The sequence below is a fragment of the Rana temporaria genome, chromosome 9 (assembly GCF_905171775.1).
Source record: "Rana temporaria chromosome 9, aRanTem1.1, whole genome shotgun sequence".
Taxonomy (NCBI): domain Eukaryota; kingdom Metazoa; phylum Chordata; class Amphibia; order Anura; family Ranidae; genus Rana; species Rana temporaria.
Genome location: NC_053497.1, coordinates 79,377,830 through 79,405,674, shown reverse-complemented (window position 1 = coordinate 79,405,674; position 27,845 = coordinate 79,377,830). Strand labels below are relative to the sequence as shown.

At 43.2% G+C, this 27,845-nt stretch overlaps 37 non-coding genes across 37 annotated transcripts; 24 read left to right on the top strand and 13 right to left on the bottom strand.

Moving 5' to 3' along the window:
- Positions 1–506: 506 nt before the first annotated feature.
- LOC120914736 lies at positions 507–620 on the bottom strand. Its single transcript, XR_005743744.1, has one exon. It is a non-coding gene; the product is annotated as a U5 spliceosomal RNA (small nuclear RNA).
- Positions 621–1,704: 1,084 nt separating this feature from the next.
- On the bottom strand, positions 1,705–1,819 carry LOC120914725. The gene has a single exon (XR_005743733.1). It is a non-coding gene; the product is annotated as a U5 spliceosomal RNA (small nuclear RNA).
- Positions 1,820–2,104: 285 nt separating this feature from the next.
- Positions 2,105–2,218, bottom strand: LOC120914735. The gene has a single exon (XR_005743743.1). It is a non-coding gene; the product is annotated as a U5 spliceosomal RNA (small nuclear RNA).
- A 685-nt stretch (positions 2,219–2,903) lies between these two features.
- On the bottom strand, positions 2,904–3,017 carry LOC120914734. The gene has a single exon (XR_005743742.1). It is a non-coding gene; the product is annotated as a U5 spliceosomal RNA (small nuclear RNA).
- A 683-nt stretch (positions 3,018–3,700) lies between these two features.
- Positions 3,701–3,815, bottom strand: LOC120914740. The gene has a single exon (XR_005743748.1). It is a non-coding gene; the product is annotated as a U5 spliceosomal RNA (small nuclear RNA).
- A 685-nt stretch (positions 3,816–4,500) lies between these two features.
- LOC120914733 lies at positions 4,501–4,614 on the bottom strand. Its single transcript, XR_005743741.1, has one exon. It is a non-coding gene; the product is annotated as a U5 spliceosomal RNA (small nuclear RNA).
- A 1,084-nt stretch (positions 4,615–5,698) lies between these two features.
- On the bottom strand, positions 5,699–5,813 carry LOC120914724. The gene has a single exon (XR_005743732.1). It is a non-coding gene; the product is annotated as a U5 spliceosomal RNA (small nuclear RNA).
- A 685-nt stretch (positions 5,814–6,498) lies between these two features.
- On the bottom strand, positions 6,499–6,612 carry LOC120914732. Its single transcript, XR_005743740.1, has one exon. It is a non-coding gene; the product is annotated as a U5 spliceosomal RNA (small nuclear RNA).
- Positions 6,613–7,696: 1,084 nt separating this feature from the next.
- Positions 7,697–7,812, bottom strand: LOC120914753. The gene has a single exon (XR_005743761.1). It is a non-coding gene; the product is annotated as a U5 spliceosomal RNA (small nuclear RNA).
- A 1,096-nt stretch (positions 7,813–8,908) lies between these two features.
- On the bottom strand, positions 8,909–9,024 carry LOC120914720. Its single transcript, XR_005743728.1, has one exon. It is a non-coding gene; the product is annotated as a U5 spliceosomal RNA (small nuclear RNA).
- A 394-nt stretch (positions 9,025–9,418) lies between these two features.
- Positions 9,419–9,534, bottom strand: LOC120914729. Its single transcript, XR_005743737.1, has one exon. It is a non-coding gene; the product is annotated as a U5 spliceosomal RNA (small nuclear RNA).
- A 272-nt stretch (positions 9,535–9,806) lies between these two features.
- Positions 9,807–9,923, bottom strand: LOC120914767. Its single transcript, XR_005743775.1, has one exon. It is a non-coding gene; the product is annotated as a U5 spliceosomal RNA (small nuclear RNA).
- Positions 9,924–11,006: 1,083 nt separating this feature from the next.
- On the bottom strand, positions 11,007–11,121 carry LOC120914723. The gene has a single exon (XR_005743731.1). It is a non-coding gene; the product is annotated as a U5 spliceosomal RNA (small nuclear RNA).
- Positions 11,122–11,918: 797 nt separating this feature from the next.
- On the top strand, positions 11,919–12,028 carry LOC120914751. The gene has a single exon (XR_005743759.1). It is a non-coding gene; the product is annotated as a U5 spliceosomal RNA (small nuclear RNA).
- Positions 12,029–12,429: 401 nt separating this feature from the next.
- Positions 12,430–12,544, top strand: LOC120914716. Its single transcript, XR_005743724.1, has one exon. It is a non-coding gene; the product is annotated as a U5 spliceosomal RNA (small nuclear RNA).
- Positions 12,545–13,048: 504 nt separating this feature from the next.
- On the top strand, positions 13,049–13,163 carry LOC120914718. The gene has a single exon (XR_005743726.1). It is a non-coding gene; the product is annotated as a U5 spliceosomal RNA (small nuclear RNA).
- A 285-nt stretch (positions 13,164–13,448) lies between these two features.
- LOC120914783 lies at positions 13,449–13,563 on the top strand. Its single transcript, XR_005743790.1, has one exon. It is a non-coding gene; the product is annotated as a U5 spliceosomal RNA (small nuclear RNA).
- Positions 13,564–13,848: 285 nt separating this feature from the next.
- Positions 13,849–13,963, top strand: LOC120914739. Its single transcript, XR_005743747.1, has one exon. It is a non-coding gene; the product is annotated as a U5 spliceosomal RNA (small nuclear RNA).
- Positions 13,964–14,359: 396 nt separating this feature from the next.
- On the top strand, positions 14,360–14,474 carry LOC120914776. Its single transcript, XR_005743783.1, has one exon. It is a non-coding gene; the product is annotated as a U5 spliceosomal RNA (small nuclear RNA).
- Positions 14,475–14,870: 396 nt separating this feature from the next.
- Positions 14,871–14,985, top strand: LOC120914730. The gene has a single exon (XR_005743738.1). It is a non-coding gene; the product is annotated as a U5 spliceosomal RNA (small nuclear RNA).
- A 285-nt stretch (positions 14,986–15,270) lies between these two features.
- Positions 15,271–15,383, top strand: LOC120914758. Its single transcript, XR_005743766.1, has one exon. It is a non-coding gene; the product is annotated as a U5 spliceosomal RNA (small nuclear RNA).
- Positions 15,384–15,771: 388 nt separating this feature from the next.
- LOC120914714 lies at positions 15,772–15,886 on the top strand. The gene has a single exon (XR_005743723.1). It is a non-coding gene; the product is annotated as a U5 spliceosomal RNA (small nuclear RNA).
- Positions 15,887–16,280: 394 nt separating this feature from the next.
- On the top strand, positions 16,281–16,395 carry LOC120914782. The gene has a single exon (XR_005743789.1). It is a non-coding gene; the product is annotated as a U5 spliceosomal RNA (small nuclear RNA).
- Positions 16,396–16,680: 285 nt separating this feature from the next.
- On the top strand, positions 16,681–16,795 carry LOC120914738. Its single transcript, XR_005743746.1, has one exon. It is a non-coding gene; the product is annotated as a U5 spliceosomal RNA (small nuclear RNA).
- A 399-nt stretch (positions 16,796–17,194) lies between these two features.
- Positions 17,195–17,309, top strand: LOC120914775. The gene has a single exon (XR_005743782.1). It is a non-coding gene; the product is annotated as a U5 spliceosomal RNA (small nuclear RNA).
- A 505-nt stretch (positions 17,310–17,814) lies between these two features.
- LOC120914713 lies at positions 17,815–17,929 on the top strand. The gene has a single exon (XR_005743722.1). It is a non-coding gene; the product is annotated as a U5 spliceosomal RNA (small nuclear RNA).
- Positions 17,930–18,662: 733 nt separating this feature from the next.
- On the top strand, positions 18,663–18,776 carry LOC120914780. The gene has a single exon (XR_005743787.1). It is a non-coding gene; the product is annotated as a U5 spliceosomal RNA (small nuclear RNA).
- A 392-nt stretch (positions 18,777–19,168) lies between these two features.
- On the top strand, positions 19,169–19,283 carry LOC120914762. The gene has a single exon (XR_005743770.1). It is a non-coding gene; the product is annotated as a U5 spliceosomal RNA (small nuclear RNA).
- A 971-nt stretch (positions 19,284–20,254) lies between these two features.
- LOC120914778 lies at positions 20,255–20,369 on the top strand. Its single transcript, XR_005743785.1, has one exon. It is a non-coding gene; the product is annotated as a U5 spliceosomal RNA (small nuclear RNA).
- Positions 20,370–20,766: 397 nt separating this feature from the next.
- LOC120914761 lies at positions 20,767–20,881 on the top strand. The gene has a single exon (XR_005743769.1). It is a non-coding gene; the product is annotated as a U5 spliceosomal RNA (small nuclear RNA).
- A 621-nt stretch (positions 20,882–21,502) lies between these two features.
- Positions 21,503–21,617, top strand: LOC120914750. Its single transcript, XR_005743758.1, has one exon. It is a non-coding gene; the product is annotated as a U5 spliceosomal RNA (small nuclear RNA).
- A 1,403-nt stretch (positions 21,618–23,020) lies between these two features.
- On the top strand, positions 23,021–23,134 carry LOC120914717. Its single transcript, XR_005743725.1, has one exon. It is a non-coding gene; the product is annotated as a U5 spliceosomal RNA (small nuclear RNA).
- A 620-nt stretch (positions 23,135–23,754) lies between these two features.
- On the top strand, positions 23,755–23,869 carry LOC120914749. The gene has a single exon (XR_005743757.1). It is a non-coding gene; the product is annotated as a U5 spliceosomal RNA (small nuclear RNA).
- Positions 23,870–25,271: 1,402 nt separating this feature from the next.
- On the top strand, positions 25,272–25,386 carry LOC120914712. Its single transcript, XR_005743721.1, has one exon. It is a non-coding gene; the product is annotated as a U5 spliceosomal RNA (small nuclear RNA).
- A 507-nt stretch (positions 25,387–25,893) lies between these two features.
- LOC120914754 lies at positions 25,894–26,010 on the top strand. The gene has a single exon (XR_005743762.1). It is a non-coding gene; the product is annotated as a U5 spliceosomal RNA (small nuclear RNA).
- A 625-nt stretch (positions 26,011–26,635) lies between these two features.
- LOC120914722 lies at positions 26,636–26,753 on the top strand. Its single transcript, XR_005743730.1, has one exon. It is a non-coding gene; the product is annotated as a U5 spliceosomal RNA (small nuclear RNA).
- Positions 26,754–27,103: 350 nt separating this feature from the next.
- On the top strand, positions 27,104–27,218 carry LOC120914757. Its single transcript, XR_005743765.1, has one exon. It is a non-coding gene; the product is annotated as a U5 spliceosomal RNA (small nuclear RNA).
- Positions 27,219–27,845: the final 627 nt, after the last annotated feature.

The window sequence follows — 27,845 nt, the reverse complement described above, 5'->3', positions numbered from 1 at the left end:
AGACCATCGAATCACTTTATAGGCCACGTTTAACACCACCAACAACATTATCCGCATCTGTGTGCCTTTACAAATCAAAGGAACTCAAGCTATTTTTCACCAAGGAGGCCCAGCATTAGCCAAACATCATAAAACTCCCCGAAAATCATTGTTGTTCGTCTCCACAAAAATCTTTTGTAATTAGCAAAGAACTTATTCATGCTAAAGAGAAACCAGAGTATAACCCAAAAAAACACAGATCATGTTGAACTCATGGAGACTCCAAGACAACCTAAATTGCATGTCTGTGCAGCTGCATGGGGGCGGGAATCAGAAGGCACGCATAACAATCGGCTTCATCAGAACAATATAAGGCACACGGCCATGGAACTGGTGGCAAATATATGCGCAGGAGAATCAAGACCATCAAATCACTTTATAGGCCACGTTTAACACCACCAACAACATTATCCCCATCTGTGTGCCTTTACAAATCAAAGGAACTCAAGCTATTATTCACCAAGGAGGCCCAGCATTAGCCAAGCATCAAAAAATCCCACGAAACTCATTGTTGTTCGTCTCCACAGAAATCTTTTGTAAATAGCAAAAGACTTATTCATGCTAAAGAGAAACCAGAGTATAACCCAAAAAAACACAGATCATGTTCAACTCATGGAGAATCCAAGACAACCTAAATTGCATGTCTGTGCAGCTGCATGAGGGGCGGGAATCAGAAGGCGCGCATAACAATCGGCTTCATCAGAACAATATAAGGCACACGACAATGGAACTGGTGGCAAATATATGCGCAGGAGGATCAAGACCATCAAATCACTTTATAGGCCACGTTTAACACCACCAACAACATTATCCGCATCTGTGTGCCTTTACAAATCAAAGGAACTCAAGCTATTTTTCACCAAGGAGGCCCAGCATTAGCCAAGCATCATAAAACTCCCCGAAAATCATTGTTATTCGCCTCCACAAAAATCTTTTGTAAATAGCAAAGGACTTATTCATGCTAAAGAGAAACCAGAGTATAACCCAAAAAAACACAGATCATGTTCAACTCATGGAGACTCCAAGACAACCTAAATTGCATGTCTGTGCAGCTGCATGAGGGGCGGGAATCAGATGGCACGCGTAACGATCAGCTTCATCAGAACAATATAAGGCACACGACAATGGAACTGGTGGCAAATATATGCGCAGGAGGATCAAGACCATCAAATCACTTTATGGGCCACGTTTAACACCACCAACAACATTTTCCGCATCTGTGTACCTTTACAAATCAAAGGAACTCAAGCTATTTTTCACCAAGGAGGCCCAGCATTAGCCAAGCATCATAAAACTCCCCGAAAATCATTGTTGTTCGTCTCCACAAAAATCTTTTGTGAATAGCAAAGGACTTATTCATGCTAAAGAGAAACCAGAGTATAACCCAAAAAAACACAGATCATGTTCAACTCATGGAGACTCCAAGACAACCTAAATTGCATATCTGTGCAGCTGCATGGGGGCGGGAATCAGAAGGCACGCGTAACGATCAGCTTCATCAGAACAATATAAGGCACACGGCCATGGAACTGGTGGCAAAAAAATGCGCAGGAGGATCAAGACCATCAAATCGCTTTATAGGCCACGTTTAACACCAACAACAACATTATCCCCATCTGTGTGCCTTTACAAATCAAAGGAACTCAAGCTATTATTCACCAAGGAGGCCCAGCATTAGCCAAGCATCAAAATATTCCACAAAACTCATTGTTGTTCGTCTCCACAGAAATCTTTTGTAAATAGCAAAAGACTTATTCATGCTAAAGAGAAACCAGAGTATAACCCAAAAAAACACAGATCATGTTCAACTCATGGAGACTCCAAGACAACCTAAATTGCATGTCTGTGCAGCTGCATGGGGGCGGGAATCAGAAGGCACGCATAACAATCGGCTTCATCAGAACAATATAAGGCACACGGCCATGGAACTGGTGGCAAATATATGCGCAGGAGGATCAAGACCATCAAATCACTTTATAGGCCACGTTTAACACCACCAACAACATTATCCCCATCTGTGTGCCTTTACAAATCAAAGGAACTCAAGCTATTATTCACCAAGGAGGCCCAGCATTAGCCAAGCATCAAAAAATCCCACGAAACTCATTGTTGTTCGTCTCCACAGAAATCTTTTGTAAATAGCAAAAGACTTATTCATGCTAAAGAGAAACCAGAGTATAACCCAAAAAAACACAGATCATGTTCAACTCATGGAGAATCCAAGACAACCTAAATTGCATGTCTGTGCAGCTGCATGAGGGGCGGGAATCAGAAGGCGCGCATAACAATCGGCTTTATCAGAACAATATAAGGCACACGACAATGGAACTGGTGGCAAATATATGCGCAGGAGGATCAAGACCATCAAATCACTTTATAGGCCACGTTTAACACCACCAACAACATTATCCGCATCTGTGTGCCTTTACAAATCAAAGGAACTCAAGCTATTTTTCACCAAGGAGGCCCAGCATTAGCCAAGCATCATAAAACTCCCCGAAAATCATTGTTGTTCGTCTCCACAAAAATCTTTTGTAAATAGCAAAGGACTTATTCATGCTGAAAAGAAACCAGAGTATAACCCAACAAAACACAGATCCTGTTCAACTCATGGAGACTCCAAGACAACCTAATCTGCATGTCTGTGCAGCTGCATGGGGGCGGGAATCAGATGGCACGCGTAACGATCAGCTTCATCAGAACAATATAAGGCACACGGCCATGGAACTGGTGGCAAATATATGCGCAGGAGGATCAAGACCCTCAAATCGCTTTATAGGCCACGTTTAATACCACCAACAACATTAACCGCATCTGTCTGCCTTTACAAATCAAAGGAACTCAAGCTATTATTCACCAAGGAGGCCCAGCATTAGCCAAGCATCAAAAAATCCCACGAAACTCATTGTTGTTCGTCTCCACAGAAATCTTTTGTAAATAGCAAAAGACTTATTCATGCTAAAGAGAAACCAGAGTATAACCCAAAAAAACACAGATCATGTTCAACTCATGGAGACTCCAAGACAACCTAAATTGCATGTCTGTGCAGCTGCATGGGGGCGGGAATCAGATGGCACGCGTAACGATCAGCTTCATCAGAACAATATAAGGCACACGGCCATGGAACTGGTGGCAAATATATGCGCAGGAGGATCAAGACCATCAAATCGCTTTATAGGCCACGTTTAATACCACCAACAACATTAACCGCATCTGTGTGCCTTTACAAATCAAAGGAACTCAAGCTATTTTTCACCAAGGAGGCCCAGCATTAGCCAAGCATCATAAAACTCCCCGAAAATCATTGTTGTTCGTCTCCACAAAAATCTTTTGTGAATAGCAAAGGACTTATTCATGCTAAAGAGAAACCAGAGTATAACCCAAAAAAACACAGATCATGTTCAACTCATGGAGACTCCAAGACAACCTAAATTGCATATCTGTGCAGCTGCATGGGGGCGGGAATCAGAAGGCACGCGTAACGATCAGCTTCATCAGAACAATATAAGGCACACGGCCATGGAACTGGTGGCAAATAAATGCGCAGGAGGATCAAGACCATCAAATCGCTTTATAGGCCACGTTTAACACCACCAACAACATTATCCCCATCTGTGTGCCTTTACAAATCAAAGGAACTCAAGCTATTATTCACCAAGGAGGCCCAGCATTAGCCAAGCATCAAAATATTCCACAAAACTCATTGTTATTCGTCTCCACAGAAATCTTTTGTAAATAGCAAAAGACTTATTCATGCTAAAGAGAAACCAGAGTATAACCCAAAAAAACACAGATCATGTTCAACTCATGGAGACTCCAAGACAACCTAAATTGCATGTCTGTGCAGCTGCATGGGGGGCGGGAATCAGAAGGCGCGCATAACAATCGGCTTCATCAGAACAATATAAGGCACACGGCCATGGAACTGGTGGCAAATATATGCGCAGGAGGATCAAGACCATCGAATCACTTTATAGGCCACGTTTAACACCACCAACAACATTATCCGCATCTGTGTGCCTTTACAAATCAAAGGAACTCAAGCTATTTTTCACCAAGGAGGCCCAGCATTAGCCAAACATCATAAAACTCCCCGAAAATCATTGTTGTTCGTCTCCACAAAAATCTTTTGTAATTAGCAAAGAACTTATTCATGCTAAAGAGAAACCAGAGTATAACCCAAAAAAACACAGATCATGTTGAACTCATGGAGACTCCAAGACAACCTAAATTGCATGTCTGTGCAGCTGCATGGGGGCGGGAATCAGAAGGCACGCATAACAATCGGCTTCATCAGAACAATATAAGGCACACGGCCATGGAACTGGTGGCAAATATATGCGCAGGAGAATCAAGACCATCAAATCACTTTATAGGCCACGTTTAACACCACCAACAACATTATCCCCATCTGTGTGCCTTTACAAATCAAAGGAACTCAAGCTATTATTCACCAAGGAGGCCCAGCATTAGCCAAGCATCAAAAAATCCCACGAAACTCATTGTTGTTCGTCTCCACAGAAATCTTTTGTAAATAGCAAAAGACTTATTCATGCTAAAGAGAAACCAGAGTATAACCCAAAAAAACACAGATCATGTTCAACTCATGGAGACTCCAAGACAACCTAAATTGCATGTCTGTGCAGCTGCATGAGGGGCGGGAATCAGAAGGCGCGCATAACAATCGGCTTCATCAGAACAATATAAGGCACACGACAATGGAACTGGTGGCAAATATATGCGCAGGAGGATCAAGACCATCAAATCACTTTATAGGCCACGTTTAACACCACCAACAACATTATCCGCATCTGTGTGCCTTTACAAATCAAAGGAACTCAAGCTATTTTTCACCAAGGAGGCCCAGCATTAGCCAAGCATCATAAAACTCCCCGAAAATCATTGTTATTCGCCTCCACAAAAATCTTTTGTAAATAGCAAAGGACTTATTCATGCTAAAGAGAAACCAGAGTATAACCCAAAAAAACACAGATCATGTTCAACTCATGGAGACTCCAAGACAACCTAAATTGCATGTCTGTGCAGCTGCATGAGGGGCGGGAATCAGATGGCACGCGTAACGATCAGCTTCATCAGAACAATATAAGGCACACGACAATGGAACTGGTGGCAAATATATGCGCAGGAGGATCAAGACCATCAAATCACTTTATGGGCCACGTTTAACACCACCAACAACATTTTCCGCATCTGTGTACCTTTACAAATCAAAGGAACTCAAGCTATTTTTCACCAAGGAGGCCCAGCATTAGCCAAGCATCATAAAACTCCCCGAAAATCATTGTTGTTCGTCTCCACAAAAATCTTTTGTGAATAGCAAAGGACTTATTCATGCTAAAGAGAAACCAGAGTATAACCCAAAAAAACACAGATCATGTTCAACTCATGGAGACTCCAAGACAACCTAAATTGCATATCTGTGCAGCTGCATGGGGGCGGGAATCAGAAGGCACGCGTAACGATCAGCTTCATCAGAACAATATAAGGCACACGGCCATGGAACTGGTGGCAAAAAAATGCGCAGGAGGATCAAGACCATCAAATCGCTTTATAGGCCACGTTTAACACCAACAACAACATTATCCCCATCTGTGTGCCTTTACAAATCAAAGGAACTCAAGCTATTATTCACCAAGGAGGCCCAGCATTAGCCAAGCATCAAAATATTCCACAAAACTCATTGTTGTTCGTCTCCACAGAAATCTTTTGTAAATAGCAAAAGACTTATTCATGCTAAAGAGAAACCAGAGTATAACCCAAAAAAACACAGATCATGTTCAACTCATGGAGACTCCAAGACAACCTAAATTGCATGTCTGTGCAGCTGCATGGGGGGCGGGAATCAGAAGGCGCGCATAACAATCGGCTTCATCAGAACAATATAAGGCACACGGCCATGGAACTGGTGGCAAATATATGCGCAGGAGGATCAAGACCATCAAATCACTTTATAGGCCACGTTTAACACCACCAACAACATTATCCGCATCTGTGTGCCTTTACAAATCAAAGGAACTCAAGCTATTTTTCACCAAGGAGGCCCAGCATTAGCCAAACATCATAAAACTCCCCGAAAATCATTGTTGTTCGTCTCCACAAAAATCTTTTGTAATTAGCAAAGAACTTATTCATGCTAAAGAGAAACCAGAGTATAACCCAAAAAAACACAGATCATGTTGAACTCATGGAGACTCCAAGACAACCTAAATTGCATGTCTGTGCAGCTGCATGGGGGCGGGAATCAGAAGGCACGCATAACAATCGGCTTCATCAGAACAATATAAGGCACACGGCCATGGAACTGGTGGCAAATATATGCGCAGGAGGATCAAGACCATCAAATCACTTTATAGGCCACGTTTAACACCACCAACAACATTATCCCCATCTGTGTGCCTTTACAAATCAAAGGAACTCAAGCTATTATTCACCAAGGAGGCCCAGCATTAGCCAAGCATCAAAAAATCCCACGAAACTCATTGTTGTTCGTCTCCACAGAAATCTTTTGTAAATAGCAAAAGACTTATTCATGCTAAAGAGAAACCAGAGTATAACCCAAAAAAACACAGATCATGTTCAACTCATGGAGAATCCAAGACAACCTAAATTGCATGTCTGTGCAGCTGCATGAGGGGCGGGAATCAGAAGGCGCGCATAACAATCGGCTTTATCAGAACAATATAAGGCACACGACAATGGAACTGGTGGCAAATATATGCGCAGGAGGATCAAGACCATCAAATCACTTTATAGGCCACGTTTAACACCACCAACAACATTATCCGCATCTGTGTGCCTTTACAAATCAAAGGAACTCAAGCTATTTTTCACCAAGGAGGCCCAGCATTAGCCAAGCATCATAAAACTCCCCGAAAATCATTGTTGTTCGTCTCCACAAAAATCTTTTGTAAATAGCAAAGGACTTATTCATGCTGAAAAGAAACCAGAGTATAACCCAACAAAACACAGATCCTGTTCAACTCATGGAGACTCCAAGACAACCTAATCTGCATGTCTGTGCAGCTGCATGGGGGCGGGAATCAGATGGCACGCGTAACGATCAGCTTCATCAGAACAATATAAGGCACACGGCCATGGAACTGGTGGCAAATATATGCGCAGGAGGATCAAGACCCTCAAATCGCTTTATAGGCCACGTTTAATACCACCAACAACATTAACCGCATCTGTCTGCCTTTACAAATCAAAGGAACTCAAGCTATTTTTCACCAAGGAGGCCCAGCATTAGCCAAGCATCATAAAACTCCCCGAAAATCATTGTTGTTCGTCTCCACAAAAATCTTTTGTAAATAGCAAAGGACTTATTCATGCTAAAGAGAAACCAGAGTATAACCCAAAAAAACACAGATCATGTTCAACTCATGGAGACTCCAAGACAACCTAAATTGCATGTCTTTGCAGCTGCATGGGGGGCGGGAATCAGAAGGCACGCATAACAATCGGCTTCATCAGAACAATATAAGGCACACGGCCATGGAACTGGTGGCAAATATATGCGCAGGAGGATCAAGACCATCAAATCACTTTATAGGCCTCGTTTAACACCACCAACGACATTAACCCCATCTGTGTGCCTTTACAAATCAAAGGAACTCAAGCTATTATTCACCAAAGAGGCCCAGCATTATCCAAACATCAAAAAATTCCCCGAAACTCATTGTTGTTCGTCTCCACAGAAATCTTTTGTAAATAGCAAAAAGACTTATTCATGCTAAAGAGAAACCAGAGTATAACCCAACCAAACACAGATCATGTTCAACTCATGGAGACTCCAAGACAACCTAATTTGCATGTCTGTGCAGCTGCATGGGGGCAGGAATCAGAAGGCACGCGTAACGATCAGCTTCATCAGAACAATATAAGGCACACGGCCATGGAACTGGTGGCAAATATATGCGCAGGAGGATCAAGACCATCAAATCACTTTATAGGCCACGTTTAACACCGCCAACAACATTAACCCCATCTGTGTGCCTTTACATATCAAAGGAACTGAAGCTATTTTTCACCAAGGAGGCCCAGCATTAGCCAAGCATCATAAAACTCCCCGAAAATCATTGTTGTTCGTCTCCACAAAAATATTTTGTAAATAGCAAAGGACTTATTCATGCTAAAGAGAAACCAGAGTATAACCCAAAAAAACACAGATCCTGTTAAACTCATGGAGACTCCAAGACAACCTAATCTGCATGTCTGTGCAGCTGCATGGGGGCGGGAATCAGATGGCACGCGTAACGATCAGCTTCATCAGAACAATATAAGGCACACGGCCATGGAACTGGTGGCAAATATATGCGCAGGAGGATCAAGACCATCAAATCGCTTTATAGGCCACGTTTAATACCACCAACAACATTAACCGCATCTGTGTGCCTTTACAAATCAAAGGAAATCAAGCTATTTTTCACCAAGGAGGCCCAGCATTAGCCAAGCATCATAAAACTCCCCGAAAATCATTGTTGTTCGTCTCCACAAAAATCTTTTGTAAATAGCAAAGGACTTATTCATGCTAAAGAGAAACCAGAGTATAACCAAGGAGGTATAACCAAAAAAACACAGATCATGTTCAACTCATGGAGACTCCAAGACAACCTAAATTGCATGTCTTTGCAGCTGCATGGGGGGCGGGAATCAGAAGGCACGCATAACAATCGGCTTCATCAGAACAATATAAGGCACACGGCCATGAAACTGGTGGCAAATGTATGCGCAGGAGGATCAAGACCATCAAATCGCTTTATATGCCACGTTTAACACCACCAACAACATTAACCCCATCTATGTGCCTTTACAAATCAAAGGAACTCAAGCTATTATTCACCAAGGAGGCCCAGCATTAGCCAAGCATCAAAAAATTCCCCCAAAACTCATTGTTGTTCGTTTCCACAGAAATCTTTTGTAAATAGCAAAAGACTTATTCATTCTAAAGAGAAACCAGAGTATAACCCAACAAAACACAGATCATGTTCAACTCATGGAGACTCCAAGACAACCTAATTTGCATTTTGTGCAGCTGCATGGGGAGGGAAATCAGAAGGCACACGTAACAATCAGCTTCATCAGAACAAAGATGCTGTTCAACTCATGGAGACTCCAAGACAACCTAATTTGCATGTCTGTGCAGCTGCATGGGGGTGGGAATCAGAAGGCACGCGTAACGATCAGCTTCATCAGAACAATATAAGGCACACGGCCATGGAACTGGTGGCAAATATATGCGCAGGAGGATCAAGACCATCAAATCACTTTATAGGCCACGTTTAACACCACCAACAACATTAACCCCATCTGTGTGCCTTTACAAATCAAAGGAACTCAAGCTATTATTCACCAAGGAGGTCCAGCATTAGCCAAGCATCAAAAAAATTCCCCGAAACTCATTGTTGTTCATCTCCACAGAAATCTTTTGTAAATAGCAAAAGACTTATTCATGCTAAAGAGAAACCAGAGTATAACCCAAAAAAACATAGATCATGTTCAACTCATGGAGACTCCAAGACAACCTAAATTGCATGTCTGTGCAGCTGCATGGGGGGCGGGAATCAGAAGGCGCGCATAACAATCGGCTTCATCAGAACAATATAAGGCACACGGCCATGGAACTGGTGGCAAATATATGCGCAGGTGGATCAAGACCATCAAATCGTTTTATAGGCCACGTTTAACACCACCAACAACATTAACCCCATCTGTGTGCCTTTACAAATCAAAGGAACACAAGCTATTTTTCACCAAGAAGGCCAAGCATCAAAAAATTCCCCGAAACTCATTGGTTTTCGTCTCCACAGAAATCTTTTGTAAATAACAAAAGACTTATTCATGCTGAAAAGAAACCAGAGTATAACCCAACAAAACACAGATCCTGTTCAACTCATGGAGACTCCAAGACAACCTAATCTGCATGTCTGTGCAGCTGCATGGGGGCGGGAATCAGATTGCACGCGTAACGATCAGCTTCATCAGAACAATATAAGGCACACGGCCATGAAACTGGTGGCAAATATATGCGCAGGAGGATCAAGACCATCAAATCGCTTTATAGGCCACGTTTAATACCACCAACAACATTAACCGCATCTGTGTGCCTTTACAAATCAAAGGAACTCAAGCTATTTTTCACCAAGGAGGCCCAGCATTAGCCAAGCATCATAAAACTCCCCGAAAATCATTGTTGTTCGTCTCCACAAAAATCTTTTGTAAATAGCAAAGGACTTATTCATGCTAAAGAGAAACCAGAGTATAACCCAAAAAAACACAGATCATGTTCAACTCATGGAGACTCCAAGACAACCTAAATTGCATGTCTGTGCAGCTGCATGAGGGGCGGGAATCAGATGGCACGCGTAACGATCAGCTTCATCAGAACAATATAAGGCACACGACAATGGAACTGGTGGCAAATATATGCGCAGGAGGATCAAGACCATCAAATCACTTTAGAGGCCACGTTTAACACCACCAACAACATTATCCGCATCTGTGTGCCTTTACAAATCAAAGGAACTCAAGCTATTTTTCACCAAGGAGGCCCAGCATTAGCCAAGCATCATAAAACTCCCCGAAAATCATTGTTGTTCGTCTCCACAAAAATCTTTTGTGAATAGCAAAGGACTTATTCATGCTAAAGAGAAACCAGAGTATAACCCAAAAAAACACAGATCATGTTCAACTCATGGAGACTCCAAGACAACCTAAATTGCATATCTGTGCAGCTGCATGGGGGCGGGAATCAGAAGGCACGCGTAACGATCAGCTGCATCAGAACAATATAAGGCACACGGCCATGGAACTGGTGGCAAATAAATGCGCAGGAGGATCAAGACCATCAAATCGCTTTATAGGCCACGTTTAACACCACCAACAACATTATCCCCATCTGTGTGCCTTTACAAATCAAAGGAACTCAAGCTATTATTCACCAAGGAGGCCCAGCATTAGCCAAGCATCAAAATATTCCACAAAACTCATTGTTGTTCGTCTCCACAGAAATCTTTTGTAAATAGCAAAAGACTTATTCATGCTAAAGAGAAACCAGAGTATAACCCAAAAAAACACAGATCATGTTCAACTCATGGAGACTCCAAGACAACCTAAATTGCATGTCTGTGCAGCTGCATGGGGGGCGGGAATCAGAAGGCGCGCATAACAATCGGCTTCATCAGAACAATATAAGGCACACGGCCATGGAACTGGTGGCAAATATATGCGCAGGAGGATCAAGACCATCAAATCGTTTATAGGCCACGTTTAACACCACCAACAACATTATCCGCATCTGTGTGCCTTTACAAATCAAAGGAACTCAAGCTATTTTTCACCAAGGAGGCCCAGCATTAGCCAAAGCATCATAAAACTCCCCGAAAATCATTGTTGTTCGTCTCCACAAAAATCTTCTGTAATTAGCAAAGAACTTATTCATGCTAAAGAGAAACCAGAGTATAACCCAAAAAAACACAGATCATGTTGAACTCATGGAGACTCCAAGACAACCTAAATTGCATGTCTGTGCAGCTGCTTGGGGAGGGAAATCAGAAGGCACACATAACAATCAGCTTCATCAGAACAAAGATGCTGTTCAACTCCATGAGTTGAACAGGTTCTTTGTTCTGATGAAGCTGATTGTTACGTGTGACTTCTGATTTCCCCCCCATGCAGCTGCACAGACATGCAAATTAGGTTGTCTTTGAGTCTCCATGAGTTGAACAGCATCTTTGTTCTGATGAAGCTGATTGTTACGTGTGCATTCCAATTTCCCTCCCCATGCCGCTGCACAGACATGCAAATTAGGTTGTCTTGGAGTCTCCATGAGTTGAACATGATCTGTGTTCTGTTGGGTTATACTCTGGTTTCTCTTTAGCATGAATAAGTCTTTTGCTATTTACAAAAGATTTCTGTGGAGACGATCAGAAATGAGTTTTGGGGAATTTTTTGATGCATGGCTAATGCTCAACCTCCTTGGTGAATAATAGCTTGAGTTCCTTTGATTTGTAAAAGCACGCAGACAGAATAAATGTTGTTGGTGGTGTTAAACGTGCCCTATAAAACGATTTGATGGTCTTGATCCACCTGCGCATATATTTGCCACCAGTACCATGGCCGTGTACCTTATATTGTTCTGATGAAGCCGATTGTTACGAGTGCTTTCTGATTCCCGCCCCCCATGCAGCTGCACAGACATGCGAATTAGGTTGTCTTGGAGTCTCCGTGAGTTGAACAGCATCTTTGTTCTGATGAAGCTGATTGTTACGTGTGCCTTCCGATTTCCCTCCCCATGCCGCTGCACAGATATGCAAATTAGGTTGTCTTGGAGTCTCCATGAGTTGAACAGGATCTGTGTTCTGTTGGGTTATACTCTGGTTTCTCTTTAGCATGAATAAGTCTTTTGCTATTTACAAAAGATTTCTGTGGAGACGAACAGCAATGAGTTTTGGGGAATTTTTTGATGCCTGGCTAATGCCGGGCATCCTTGGTGAAAAATAGCTTGAGTTCCTTTGATTTGTAAAGGCACACAGATGGAATTAATGTTGTTGGTGGTGTTAAACGTGCCCTTTAAAACTATTTGATGGTCTTGATCCACATGCGCATATATTTGCCACCAGTTCCATGGCCGTGTGCCTTATATTGTTCTGATGAAGCCAGTTGTTACGTGTGCCTTCTGATTCCCCCCCCATGCAGCTGCACAGACATGCAAATTAGGTTGTCTTGGAGTCTCCGTGAGTTGAACAGCATCTTTGTTCTGATGAAGCTGATAGTTTCGTGTGAATTCCGATTTCCCTCCCCATGCAGCTGCACAGACATGCAATTTAGGTTGTCTTTGAATCTCCATGAGTTGAACAGCATCTTTGTTCTGATGAAGCTGATTGTTACGTGTGACTTCTGATTTCCCCCCCATGCAGCTGCATAGACATGCAAATTAGGTTGTCTTGGAGTCTCCATGAGTTGAACAGGATCTGTGTTCTGTTGGGCTATACTCTGGTTTCTCTTTAGCATGAATAAGTCTTTTGCTATTTACAAAAGATTTCTGTGGAGACGAACAGCAATGAGTTTTGGGGAATTTTTTGATGCCTGGCTAATGCCTGGCATCCTTGGTGAAAAATAGCTTGAGTTCCTTTGATTTGTAAAGGCACACAGATGGAATTAATGTTGTTGGTGGTGTTAAACGTGCCCTTTAAAACTATTTGATTGTCTTGATCCACCTGCACATATATTTGCCACCAGTTCCATGGCCATGTCCCTTATATTGTTCTGATGAAGCCGATTGTTACGCGTGCCTTCTGATTCCCGCCCCCCATGCAGCTGCACAGACATGCAAATTAGGTTGTCTTTGAGTCTCCATGAGTTGAACAGGATCTGTGTTCTGTTGGGTCATACTCTGGTTTCTCTTTAGCATGAATAAGTCCTTTGCTATTTACATAAGATTTCTTTGGAGACGAACAGCAATGAGTTTTGGGGAATTTTTTGATGCCTGGCTAATGCTGGGCATCCTTGGTGAAAAATAGCTTGAGTTCCTTTGATTTGTAAAGGCACACAGATGTAATTAATGTTGTTTGTGGTGTTAAACCTGCCCTATAAAATGATTTGATGGTCTTGATCCACCTGCGCATATATTTGCCACCAGTGCCATGGCCGTGTGCCTTATGTTGTTCTGATGAAGCCGATTGTTACGCGTGCCTTCTGATTCCCGCCCCCCATGCAGCTGAACAGACATGCAAATTAGGTTGTCTTTGAGTCTCCATGAGCTGAACAGGATCTGTGTTCTGTTGGGTTATACTCTGGTTTCTCTTTAGCATGAATAAGTCTTTTGCTATTTACAAAAGATTTCTGTGGAGACGAACAGCAATGAGTTTTGGGGAATTTATTGATGCCTGGCTAATGCTGGGCATCCTTGGTGAAAAATAGCTTGAGTTCCTTTGATTTGTAAAGGCACACAGATGGAATTAATGTTGTTGGTGGTGTTAAACATGCCCTTTAAAACTATTTGATGGTCTTGATCCACATGCACATATATTTGCCACTAGTTCCATGGCCGTGTGCCTTATATTGTTCTGATGAAGCCGATCGTTACGTGTGCCTTCTGATTCCCCCCCCCCCATGCAGCTGCACAGACATGCAAATTAGGTTGTCTTGGAGTCTCCATGAGTTGAACAGGTTCTTTGTTCTGATGAAGCTGATTGTTACGTTTGACTTCTGATGTCCCCCCCATGAAGCTGCATAGACATGTATATTAGGTTGTCTTTGATTCTCCATGAGTTGAACAGGATCTGTGTTCTGTTAGGTTATACTCTGGTTTCTCTTTAGCATGAATAAGTCATTTGCTATTTACAAAAGATTTCTGTGGAGACGAACAGCAATCAGTTTTGGGGAATTTTTTGATGCCTGGCTAATGCTGGGCATCCTTGGTGAAAAATAGCTTGAGTTCCTTTGATTTGTAAAGGCACACAGATGGAATTAATGTTGTTTGTGTTGTTAAACGTGCCCTATAAAATGATTTGATGGTCTTGATCCACCTGCGCATATATTTGCCACCAGTGCCATGGCCGTGTGCCTTATATTGTTCTGATGAAGCCGATTGTTACGCGTGCCTTCTGATTCCCGCCCCCCATGCAGCTGCACAGACATGCAAATTAGGTTGTCTTTGAGTCTCCATGAGTTGAACAGCATTTTTGTTCTGATGAAGCTGATTGTTACGTGTGCCTTCCGATTTCCCTCCCCATGCCGCTGCACAGACATGCAAATTAGGTTGTCTTGGAGTCTCCATGAGTTGAACAGGATCTGTGTTCTGTTGGGTTATACTCTGGTTTCTCTTTAGCATGAATAAGTCTTTTGCTATTTACAAAAGATTTATGTGGAGACGAACAGCAATGAGTTTTGGCAAATTTTTTGATGCCTGGCTAATGCCGGGCATCCTTGGTGAAAAATAGCTTGAGTTCCTTTGATTTGTAAAGGCACACAGATGGAATTAATGTTGTTGGTGGTGTTAAACGTGCCCTTTAAAACTATTTGATGGTCTTGATCCACATGCGCATATATTTGCCACCAGTTCCATGGCCGTGTGCCTTATATTGTTCTGATGAAGCCAGTTGTTACGTGTGCCTTCTGATCCCCCCCCCATGCAGCTGCATAGACATGCAAATTAGGTTGTCTTTGAGTCTCCATGAGTTGAACAGGATCTGTGTTCTGTTGGGTTATACTCTGGTTTCTCTTTAGCATGAATAAGTCTTTTGCTATTTACAAAAGATTTCTGTGGAGACGAACAGCAATCAGGTTCAGGGAATATTTTGATGCCTGGCTAATGCCTGGCATCCTTGATGAAAAATAGCTTGAGTTTCTTTGATTTGTAAAGGCACACAGATGGAATTAATGTTGTTGGTGGTGTTAAACGTGCCCTATAAAACGATTTGATGGTCTTGATCCACCTGCGCATATATTTGCCACCATGGCTATGTGCCTTATATTGTTCTGATGAAGCCGATTGTTACACGTGCTTTCTGATTCCCGCCCCCCATGCAGCTGCACGGACATGCAAATTAGGTTGTCTTGGAGTCTCCATGAGTTGAACAGGTTCTTTGTTCTGATGAAGCTGATTGTTACGTGTGACTTCTGATTTCCCCCCATGCAGCTGCATAGGCATGCAAATTAGGCTGTCTTGGCGTCTCCATGAGTTGAACAGGATCTATGTTCTGTTTTGTTATACTCTGGTTTCTCTTTAGCATGAATAAGTCTTTTGCTATTTACAAAAGATTTCTGTGGAGACGAACAGCAATGAGTTTTGGGGAATTTTTTGATGCCTGGCTAATGCCGGGCATCCTTGGTGAAAAATAGCTTGAGTTCCTTTGATTTGTAAAGGCACACAGATGGAATTAATGTTGTTGGTGGTGTTAAACATGCCTTTTAAAACTATTTGATGGTCTTGATCCACATGCGCATATATTTGCCACCAGTTCCATGGCCGTGTGCCTTATATTGTTCTGATGAAGCCAGTTGTTACGTGTGCCTTCTGATTCCCCCCCCATGCAGCTGCACAGACATGCAAATTAGGTTGTCTTGGAGTCTCCGTGAGTTGAACAGCATCTTTGTTCTGATGAAGCTGATAGTTACGTGTGAATTCCGATTTCCCTCCCCATGCAGCTGCACAAGCATGCAAATTAGGTTGTCTTGGAGTCTCCATGAGTTGAACAGGATCTGTGTTCTGTTGGGTCATACTCTGGTTTCTCTTTAGCATGAATAAGTCCTTTGCTATTTACATAAGATTTCTTTGGAGACGAACAGCAATGAGTTTTGGGGAATTTTTTGATGCCTGGCTAATGCTGGGCATCCTTGGTGAAAAATAGCTTGAGTTCCTTTGATTTGTAAAGGCACACAGATGTAATTAATGTTGTTTGTGGTGTTAAACCTGCCCTATAAAATGATTTGATGGTCTTGATCCACCTGCGCATATATTTGCCACCAGTGCCATGGCCGTGTGCCTTATGTTGTTCTGATGAAGCCGATTGTTACGCGTGCCTTCTGATTCCCGCCCCCCATGCAGCTGAACAGACATGCAAATTAGGTTGTCTTTGAGTCTCCATGAGCTGAACAGGATCTGTGTTCTTTTGGGTTATACTCTGGTTTCTCTTTAGCATGAATAAGTCTTTTGCTATTTACAAAAGATTTCTGTGGAGACGAACAGCAATGAGTTTTGGGGAATTTATTGATGCCTGGCTAATGCTGGGCATCCTTGGTGAAAAATAGCTTGAGTTCCTTTGATTTGTAAAGGCACACAGATGGAATTAATGTTGTTGGTGGTGTTAAACATGCCCTTTAAAACTATTTGATGGTCTTGATCCACATGCACATATATTTGCCACTAGTTCCATGGCCGTGTGCCTTATATTGTTCTGATGAAGCCGATCGTTACGTGTGCCTTCTGATTCCCCCCCCCCCCCCATGCAGCTGCACAGACATGCAAATTAGGTTGTCTTGGAGTCTCCATGAGTTGAACAGGTTCTTTGTTCTGATGAAGCTGATTGTTACGTTTGACTTCTGATGTCCCCCCCATGAAGCTGCATAGACATGTATATTAGGTTGTCTTTGAGTCTCCATGAGTTGAACAGGATCTGTGTTCTGTTAGGTTATACTCTGGTTTCTCTTTAGCATGAATAAGTCATTTGCTATTTACAAAAGATTTCTGTGGAGACGAACAGCAATCAGTTTTGGGGAATTTTTTGATGCCTGGCTAATGCTGGGCATCCTTGGTGAAAAATAGCTTGAGTTCCTTTGATTTGTAAAGGCACACAGATGGAATTAATGTTGTTTGTGTTGTTAAACGTGCCCTATAAAATGATTTGATGGTCTTGATCCACCTGCGCATATATTTGCCACCAGTGCCATGGCCGTGTGCCTTATATTGTTCTGATGAAGCCGATTGTTACGCGTGCCTTCTGATTCTCGCCCCCCATGCAGCTGAACAGACATGCAAATTAGGTTGTCTTTGAGTCTACATGAGTTGAACAGCATCTTTGTTCTGATGAAGCTGATTGTTACGTGTGCCTTTTGATTTCCCCCCCATGCAGCTGCATAGCCATGCAAATTAGGTTGTCTTTGAGTCTCCATGAGTTGAACAGGTTCTTTGTTCTGATGAAGCTGATTGTTACGTGTGACTTCTGATTTCCCCCCCATGCAGCTGCACAGACATGCAAATTAGGTTGTTTTGGAGTCTCCATGAGTTGAACAGGATCTGTGTTCTGTTGGGTTATACTCTGGTTTCTCTTTAGCATGAATAAGTCTTTTGCTATTTACAAAAGATTTCTGTGGAGACGAACAGCAATGAGTTTTGGGGAATTTTTTGATGCCTGGCTAATGCCGGGCATCCTTGGTGAAAAATAGCTTGAGTTCCTTTGATTTGTAAAGGCACACAGATGGAATTAATGTTGTTGGTGGTGTTAAACGTGCCCTATAAAACGATTTGATGGTCTTGATCCACCTGCGCATATATTTGCCACCAGTGCCATGGCCGTGTGCCTTATATTGTTCTGATGAAGCCGATTGTTATGCGTGCCTTCTGATTCCCGCCCCCCCATGCAGCTGAACAGACATGCAAATTAGGTTGTCTTTGAGTCTCCATGAGTTGAACAGCATCTTTTTTCTGATGAAGCTGATTGTTACGTGTGACTTCTGATTCCCCCCCCCCATGCAGCTGCATGGCCATGCAAATTAGGTTGTCTTTGAGTCTCCATGAGTTGAACAGAATCTTTGTTCTGATGAAGCTGATTGTTACGTGTGACTTCTGAATTCCCGCCCCCCCCATGCAGCTGCACAGACATGCGAATTAGGTTGTCTTGGAGTCTCCATGAGTTGAACAGCATCTTTGTTCTGATGAAGCTGATTGTTACGTGTGACTTCTGATTTCCCCCCATGCAGCTGCACAGACATGCAAATTAGGTTGTCTTGGAGTCTCCGTGAGTTGAACAGCATCTTTGTTCTGATGAAGCTGATTGTTACATGAGCCTTCCGATTTCCCTCCCCATGCCGCTGCACAGACTTGCAAATTAGATTGTCTTGGAGTCTCCATGAGTTGAACAGGATCTGTGTTCTGTTGGGTTATACTCTGGTTTCTCTTTAGCATGAATACGTTATTTGCTATTTACAAAATATTTCTGTGGAGACGAACAGCAATGAGTTTTGAGGAATTTTTGATGCCTGGCTAATGCTGGGCATCCTTGGTGATAAATAGCTTGTGTTCCTATGATTTGTAAAGGCACACAGATGGAATTAATGTTGTTGGTGGTGTTAAATGTGCCCTTTAAAACTATTTGATGGTCTTGATCCACATGCGCATATATTTGCCACCAGTTCCATGGCCGTGTGCCTTATATTGTTCTGATGAAGCCGGTTGTTACGTGTGCCTTCTGATTCCCCCCCATGCAGCTGCACAGACATGCAAATTAGGTTGTCTTGGAGTCTCCATGAGTTGAACAGGTTCTTTGTTCTGATGAAGCTGATTGTTACGTGTGACTTCTGATTTCCCCCCCATGCAGCTGCATAGACATGCATATTAGGTTGTCTTTGAGTCTCCATGAGTTGAACAGGATCTGTGTTCTGTTAGGTTATACTCTGGTTTCTCTTTAGCATGAATAAGTTATTTGCTATTTACAAAAGATTTCTGTGGAGACGAACAGCAATGAGTTTTGGGGAATTTTTTGATGCCTGGCTAATGCTGGGCATCCTTGGTGAAAAATAGCTTGAGTTCCTATGATTTGTAAAGGCACACAGATGGAATTAATGTTGTTGGTGGTGTTAAACGTGCCCTTTAAAACTATTTGATGGTCTTGATCCACATGCGCATATATTTGCCACCAGTTCCATGGCCGTGTCCCTTATATTGTTCTGATGAAGCCGATTGTTACGCGTGCCTTCTGATTCCCGCCCCCCATGCAGCTGAACAGACATGCAAATTAGGTTGTCTTTGAGTCTCCATGAGTTGAACAGGTTCTTTGTTCTGATGAAGCTGATTGTTATGTGTGCCTTCTGATTTCCCGCCCCCCCATGCAGCTGCACAGACATGCAAATTAGGTTGTCTTGGAGTCTCCATGAGTTGAACAGGTTCTTTGTTCTGATGAAGCTGATTGTTACGTGTGACTTCTGATTTCCCCCCCATGCAGCTGCACAGACATGCAAATTAGGTTGTCTTGGAGTCTCCATGAGTTGAACAGCATCTTTTTTCTGATGAAGCTGATTGTTACGTGTGACTTCTGATTCCCCCCCCCCATGCAGCTGCATGGCCATGCAGCTGCATGGCCATGCAAATTAGGTTGTCTTTGAGTCTCCATGAGTTGAACAGCATCTTTGTTCTGATGAAGCTGATTGTTACGTGTGACTTCTGAATTCCCGCCCCCCCATGCAGCTGCACAGACATGCGAATTAGGTTGTCTTGGAGTCTCCATGAGTTGAACAGCATCTTTGTTCTGATGAAGCTGATTGTTACGTGTGACTTCTGATTTCCCCCCATGCAGCTGCACAGACATGCAAATTAGGTTGTCTTGGAGTCTCCGTGAGTTGAACAGCATCTTTGTTCTGATGAAGCTGATTGTTACATGAGCCTTCCGATTTCCCTCCCCATGCCGCTGCACAGACTTGCAAATTAGATTGTCTTGGAGTCTACATGAGTTGAACAGGATCTGTGTTCTGTTGGGTTATACTCTGGTTTCTCTTTAGCATGAATACGTTATTTGCTATTTACAAAAGATTTCTGTGGAGACGAACAGCAATGAGTTTTGGGGAATTTTTTGATGCCTGGCTAATGCTGGGCATCCTTGGTGAAAAATAGCTTGTGTTCCTATGATTTGTAAAGGCACACAGATGGAATTAATGTTGTTGGTGGTGTTAAATGTGCCCTTTAAAACTATTTGATGGTCTTGATCCACATGCGCATATATTTGCCACCAGTTCCATGGCCGTGTGCCTTATATTGTTCTGATGAATCCGGTTGTTACGTGTGCCTTCTGATTCCCCCCCCCCCCATGCAGCTGCACAGACATGCAAATTAGGTTGTCTTGGAGTCTCCATGAGTTGAACAGGTTCTTTGTTCTGATGAAGCTGATTGTTACGTGTGGCTTCTGATTTCCCCCCCATGCAGCTGCATAGACATGCATATTAGGTTGTCTTTGAGTCTCCATGAGTTGAACAGGATCTGTGTTCTGTCAGGTTATACTCTGGTTTCTCTTTAGCATGAATAAGTTATTTGCTATTTACAAAAGATTTCTGTGGAGACGAACAGCAATGAGTTTTGGGGAATTTTTTGATGCCTGGCTAATGCTGGGCATCCTTGGTGAAAAATAGCTTGAGTTCCTATGATTTGTAAAGGCACACAGATGGAATTAATGTTGTTGGTGGTGTTAAACGTGCCCTTTAAAACTATTTGATGGTCTTGATCCACATGCGCATATATTTGCCACCAGTTCCATGGCCGTGTCCCTTATATTGTTCTGATGAAGCCGATTGTTACGCGTGCCTTCTGATTCCCGCCCCCCATGCAGCTGAACAGACATGCAAATTAGGTTGTCTTTGAGTCTCCATGAGTTGAACAGGTTCTTTGTTCTGATGAAGCTGATTGTTATGTGTGCCATTCTGATTTCCCGCCCCCCCATGCAGCTGCACAGACATGCAAATTAGGTTGTCTTGGAGTCTCCATGAGTTGAACAGGTTCTTTGTTCTGATGAAGCTGATTGTTACGTGTGACTTCTGATTTCCCCCCCATGCAGCTGCACAGACATGCAAATTAGGTTGTCTTGGAGTCTCCATGAGTTGAACAGCATCTTTGTTCTGATGAAGCTGATTGTTACGTGTGCATTCCGATTTCCCTCCCCATGCCGCTGCACAGACATGCAAATTAGGTTGTCTTGGAGTCTCCATGAGTATAACAGGATCTGTGTTCTGTTGGGTTATACTCTGGTTTCTCTTTAGCATGAATAGGTCTTTTGCTATTTACAAAAGATTTCTGTGGAGACGAGCAGCAATGAGTTTTGGGGAATTTTTTGATGCCTGGCTAATGCTCGACCTCCTTGGTGAATGATAGCTTGAGTTCCTTTGAATTGTAAAAGCACGCAGACGGAATAAATGTTGTTGGTGGTGTTAAACGTGCCCTATAAAACGATTTGATGGTCTTGATCCACCTGCGCATATATTTGCCACCAGTACCATGGCCGTGTACCTTATATTGTTCTGATGAAGCCGATTGTTACGCGTGCTTTCTGATTCCTGCCCCCCATGCAGCTGCACAGACATGCGAATTAGGTTGTCTTGGAGTCTCCGTGAGTTGAACAGCATCTTTGTTCTGATGAATCTGATTGTTACGTGTGCCTTCCGATTTCCCTCCCCATGCCGCTGCACAGACATGCAAATTAGGTTGTCTTGGAGTCTCCATGAGTTGAACAGGTTCTTTGTTCTGATGAAGCTGATTGTTATGTGTGCCTTCTGATTTCCCGCCCCCCCATTCAGCTGCACAGACATGCAAATTAGGTTGTCTTGGAGTCTCCATGAGTTGAACAGGTTCTTTGTTCTGATGAAGCTGATTGTTATGTGTGACTTCTGATTTCCCCCCCATGCAGCTGCACAGACATGCAAATTAGGTTGTCTTGGAGTCTCCATGAGTTGAACAGCATCTTTTTTCTGATGAAGCTGATTGTTACGTGTGACTTCTGATTCCCCCCCCCCATGCAGCTGCATGGCCATGCAAATTAGGTTGTCTTTGAGTCTCCATGAGTTGAACAGCATCTTTGTTCTGATGAAGCTGATTGTTACGTGTGACTTCTGATTTCCCCCCATGCAGCTGCACAGACATGCAAATTAGGTTGTCTTGGAGTCTCCATGAGTTGAACAGGTTCTTTGTTCTGATGAAGCTGATTGTTATGTGTGCCTTCTGATTTACCGCCCCCCCATGCAGCTGCACAGACATGCAAATTAGGTTGTCTTGGAGTCTCCATGAGTTGAACAGGTTCTTTGTTCTGATGAAGCTGATTGTTACGTGTGACTTCTGATTTCCCCCCCATGCAGCTGCACAGACATGCAAATTAGGTTGTCTTGGAGTCTCCATGAGTTGAACAGCATCTTTTTTCTGATGAAGCTGATTGTTACGTGTGACTTCTGATTCCCCCCCCCCCATGCAGCTGCATGGCCATGCAAATTAGGTTGTCTTTGAGTCTCCATGAGTTGAACAGCATCTTTGTTCTGATGAAGCTGATTGTTACGTGTGACTTCTGAATTCCCGCCCCCCCATGCAGCTGCACAGACATGCGAATTAGGTTGTCTTGGAGTCTCCGTGAGTTGAACAGCATCTTTGTTCTGATGAAGCTGATTGTTACATGAGCCTTCCGATTTCCCTCCCCATGCCGCTGCACAGACTTGCAAATTAGATTTTCTTGGAGTCTCCATGAGTTGAACAGGATCTGTGTTCTGTTGGGTTATACTCTGGTTTCTCTTTAGCATGAATAAGTCTTTTGCTATTTACAAAAGATTTCTGTGGAGATGAACAGAAATGAGTTTTGGGGAATTTTTGATGCCTGGCTAATGCCGGGCATCCTTGGTGAAAAATAGTTTGAGTTCCTTTGATTTGTAAAGGCACACAGATGGAATTAATGTTGTTGGTGGTGTTAAACGTGCCCTTTAAAACTATTTGATGGTCTTGATCCACCTGCGCATATATTTGCCACCAGTTCCATGGCCGTGTCCCTTATATTGTTCTGATGAAGCCGATTGTTACGCGTGCCTTCTGATTCCCGCCCCCCATGCAGCTGAACAGACATGCAAATTAGGTTGTCTTTGAGTCTCCATGAGTTGAACAGGTTCTTTGTTCTGATGAAGCTGATTGTTATGTGTGCCTTCTGATTTCCCGCCCCCCCATGCAGCTGCACAGACATGCAAATTAGGTTGTCTTGGAGTCTCCATGAGTTGAACAGGTTCTTTGTTCTGATGAAGCTGATTGTTACGTGTGACTTCTGATTTCCCCCCCATGCAGCTGCACAGACATGCAAATTAGGTTGTCTTGGAGTCTCCATGAGTTGAACAGCATCTTTGTTCTGATGAAGCTGATTGTTACGTGTGCATTCCGATTTCCCTCCCCATGCCGCTGCACAGACATGCAAATTAGGTTGTCTTGGAGTCTCCATGAGTTGAACAGGATCTGTGTTCTGTTGGGTTATACTCTGGTTTCTCTTTAGCATGAATAGGTCTTTTGCTATTTACAAAAGATTTCTGTGGAGACGAGCAGCAATGAGTTTTGGGGAATTTTTTGATGCCTGGCTAATGCTCGACCTCCTTGGTGAATGATAGCTTGAGTTCCTTTGAATTGTAAAAGCACGCAGACGGAATAAATGTTGTTGGTGGTGTTAAACGTGCCCTATAAAACGATTTGATGGTCTTGATCCACCTGCGCATATATTTGCCACCAGTACCATGGCCGTGTACCTTATATTGTTCTGATGAAGCCGATTGTTACGCGTGCTTTCTGATTCCTGCCCCCCATGCAGCTGCACAGACATGCGAATTAGGTTGTCTTGGAGTCTCCGTGAGTTGAACAGCATCTTTGTTCTGATGAATCTGATTGTTACGTGTGCCTTCCGATTTCCCTCCCCATGCCGCTGCACAGACATGCAAATTAGGTTGTCTTGGAGTCTCCATGAGTTGAACAGGTTCTTTGTTCTGATGAAGCTGATTGTTATGTGTGCCTTCTGATTTCCCGCCCCCCCATTCAGCTGCACAGACATGCAAATTAGGTTGTCTTGGAGTCTCCATGAGTTGAACAGGTTCTTTGTTCTGATGAAGCTGATTGTTATGTGTGACTTCTGATTTCCCCCCCATGCAGCTGCACAGACATGCAAATTAGGTTGTCTTGGAGTCTCCATGAGTTGAACAGCATCTTTTTTCTGATGAAGCTGATTGTTACGTGTGACTTCTGATTCCCCCCCCCCATGCAGCTGCATGGCCATGCAAATTAGGTTGTCTTTGAGTCTCCATGAGTTGAACAGCATCTTTGTTCTGATGAAGCTGATTGTTACGTGTGACTTCTGATTTCCCCCATGCAGCTGCACAGACATGCAAATTAGGTTGTCTTGGAGTCTCCATGAGTTGAACAGGTTCTTTGTTCTGATGAAGCTGATTGTTATGTGTGCCTTCTGATTTCCCGCCCCCCCATGCAGCTGCACAGACATGCAAATTAAGTTGTCTTGGAGTCTCCATGAGTTGAACAGGTTCTTTGTTCTGATGAAGCTGATTGTTACGTGTGACTTCTGATTTCCCCCCCATGCAGCTGCACAGACATGCAAATTAGGTTGTCTTGGAGTCTCCATGAGTTGAACAGCATCTTTTTTCTGATGAAGCTGATTGTTACGTGTGACTTCTGATTCCCCCCCCCCCATGCAGCTGCATGGCCATGCAAATTAGGTTGTCTTTGAGTCTCCATGAGTTGAACAGCATCTTTGTTCTGATGAAGCTGATTGTTACGTGTGACTTCTGAATTCCCGCCCCCCCATGCAGCTGCACAGACATGCGAATTAGGTTGTCTTGGAGTCTCCGTGAGTTGAACAGCATCTTTGTTCTGATGAAGCTGATTGTTACATGAGCCTTCCGATTTCCCTCCCCATGCCGCTGCACAGACTTGCAAATTAGATTTTCTTGGAGTCTCCATGAGTTGAACAGGATCTGTGTTCTGTTGGGTTATACTCTGGTTTCTCTTTAGCATGAATAAGTCTTTTGCTATTTACAAAAGATTTCTGTGGAGATGAACAGAAATGAGTTTTGGGGAATTTTTTGATGCCTGGCTAATGCCGGGCATCCTTGGTGAAAAATAGTTTGAGTTCCTTTGATTTGTAAAGGCACACAGATGGAATTAATGTTGTTGGTGGTGTTAAACGTGCCCTTTAAAACTATTTGATGGTCTTGATCCACCTGCGCATATATTTGCCACCAGTTCCATGGCCGTGTCCCTTATATTGTTCTGATGAAGCCGATTGTTACGCGTGCCTTCTGATTCCCGCCCCCCATGCAGCTGCACAGACATGCAAATTAGGTTGTCTTTGAGTCTCCATGAGTTAAACAGCATCTTTGTTCTGATGAAGCTGATTGTTACGTGTGACTTCTGATTCCCCCCCCCATGCAGCTGCATGGACATGCAAATTAGGTTGTCTATGAGTCTCCGTGAGTTGAACAGCATCTTTGTTCTGATGAAGCTGATTGTTACGTGTGAATTCCGATTTCCCTCCCCATGCCGCTGCACAGACATGCAAATTAGGTTGTCTTGGAGTCTCCATGAGTTGAACAGGATCTGTGTTCTGTTGGGTTATACTCTGGTTTCTCTTTAGCATGAATAAGTTTTTTTGCTATTTACAAAAGATTTCTGTGGAGACGAACAGCAATGAGTTTTGGGGAATTTTTTTTATGCCTTGCTAATGCTGGGCATCCTTGGTGAATAATAGCTTGAGTTTCTTTGATTTGTAAAGGCACTCAGATGGAATTAATGTTGTTGGTGGTGTTAAACGTGCCCTATAAAACGATTTGATGGTCTTGATCCACCTGCGCATATATTTGCCACCAGTGCCATGGCCGTGTGCCTTATATTGTTCTGATGAAGCCGATTGTTATGCGTGCCTCCTGATTCCCGCCCCCCCATGCAGCTGAACAGACATGCAAATTAGGTTGTCTTTGAGTCTCCATGAGTTGAACAGCATCTTTTTTCTGATGAAGCTGATTGTTACGTGTGACTTCTGATTCCCCCCCCCCCCATGCAGCTGCATGGCCATGCAAATTAGGTTGTCTTTTAGTCTCCATGAGTTGAACAGCATCTTTGTTCTGATGAAGCTGATTGTTACGTGTGACTTCTGAATTCCCGCCCCCCCATGCAGCTGCACAGAAATGCAAATTAGGTTGTCTTGGAGTCTCCATGAGTTGAACAGCATCTTTGTTCTGATGAAGCTGATTGTTACGTGTGACTTCTGTTTTCCCCCCCCATGCAGCTGCATAGACATGCAAATTAGGTTGTCTTGGAGTCTCCATGAGTTGAACAGGATCTGTGTTCTGTTGGGTTATACTCTGGTTTCTCTTTAGCATGAATAAGTCTTTTGCTATTTACAAAAGATTTCTGTGGAGACGAACAGCAATGAGTTTTGGGGAATTTTTTGAGTTCCTTTGATTTGTAAAGGCACACAGATGGAATTAATGTTGTTGGTGGTGTTAAACGTGCCCTTTAAAACTATTTGATTGTCTTGATCCACCTGCACATATATTTGCCACCAGTTCCATGGCCATGTCCCTTATATTGTTCTGATGAAGCCGATTGTTACGCGTGCCTTCTGATTCCCGCCCCCCATGCAGTTGCACAGACATGCAAATTAGGTTGTCTTGGAGTCTCCATGAGTTGAACAGGTTCTTTGTTCTGATGAAGCTGATTGTTACGTGTGACTTCTGATTTCCCCCCCATGCAGCTGCATAGACATGCATATTAGGTTGTCTTTGAGTCTCCATGAGATGTACAGGATCTGTGTTCTGTTAGGTTATACTCTGGTTTCTCTTTAGCGTGAATAAGTCATTTGCTATTTACAAAAGATTTCTGTGGAGACGAACAGCAATGAGTTTTGGGGAATTTTTTGATGCCTGGCTAATGCTGGGCATCCTTGGTGAAAAATAGCTTGAGTTCCTTTGATTTGTAAAGGCACACAGATGGAATTAATGTTGTTTGTGTTGTTAAACGTGCCCTATAAAATGATTTGATGGTCTTGATCCACCTGCGCATATATTTGCCACCAGTGCCATGGCCGTGTGCCTTATATTGTTCTGATGAAGCCGATTGTTACGCGTGCCTTCTGATTCCCGCCCCCCATGCAGCTGAACAGACATGCAAATTAGGTTGTCTTTGAGTCTCCATGAGTTGAACAGCATCTTTGTTCTGATGAAGCTGATTGTTATGTGTGCCTTCTGATTTCCCGCCCCCCCATGCAGCTGCACAGACATGCAAATTAGGTTGTCTTGGAGTCTCCATGAGTTGAACAGGTTCTTTGTTCTGATGAAGCTGATTGTTACGTGTGACTTCTGATTTCTCCCCAATGCAGCTGCACAGACATGCAAATTAGGTTGTCTTTGAGTCTCCATGAGTTGAACAGCATCTTTGTTCTGATGAAGCTGATTGTTACGTGTGACTTCCGATTCCCCCCCCCCCCATGCAGCTGCATGGACATGCAATTTAGGTTGTCTATGAGTCTCCATGAGTTGAACAGCATCTTTGTTCTGTTGAAGCTGAT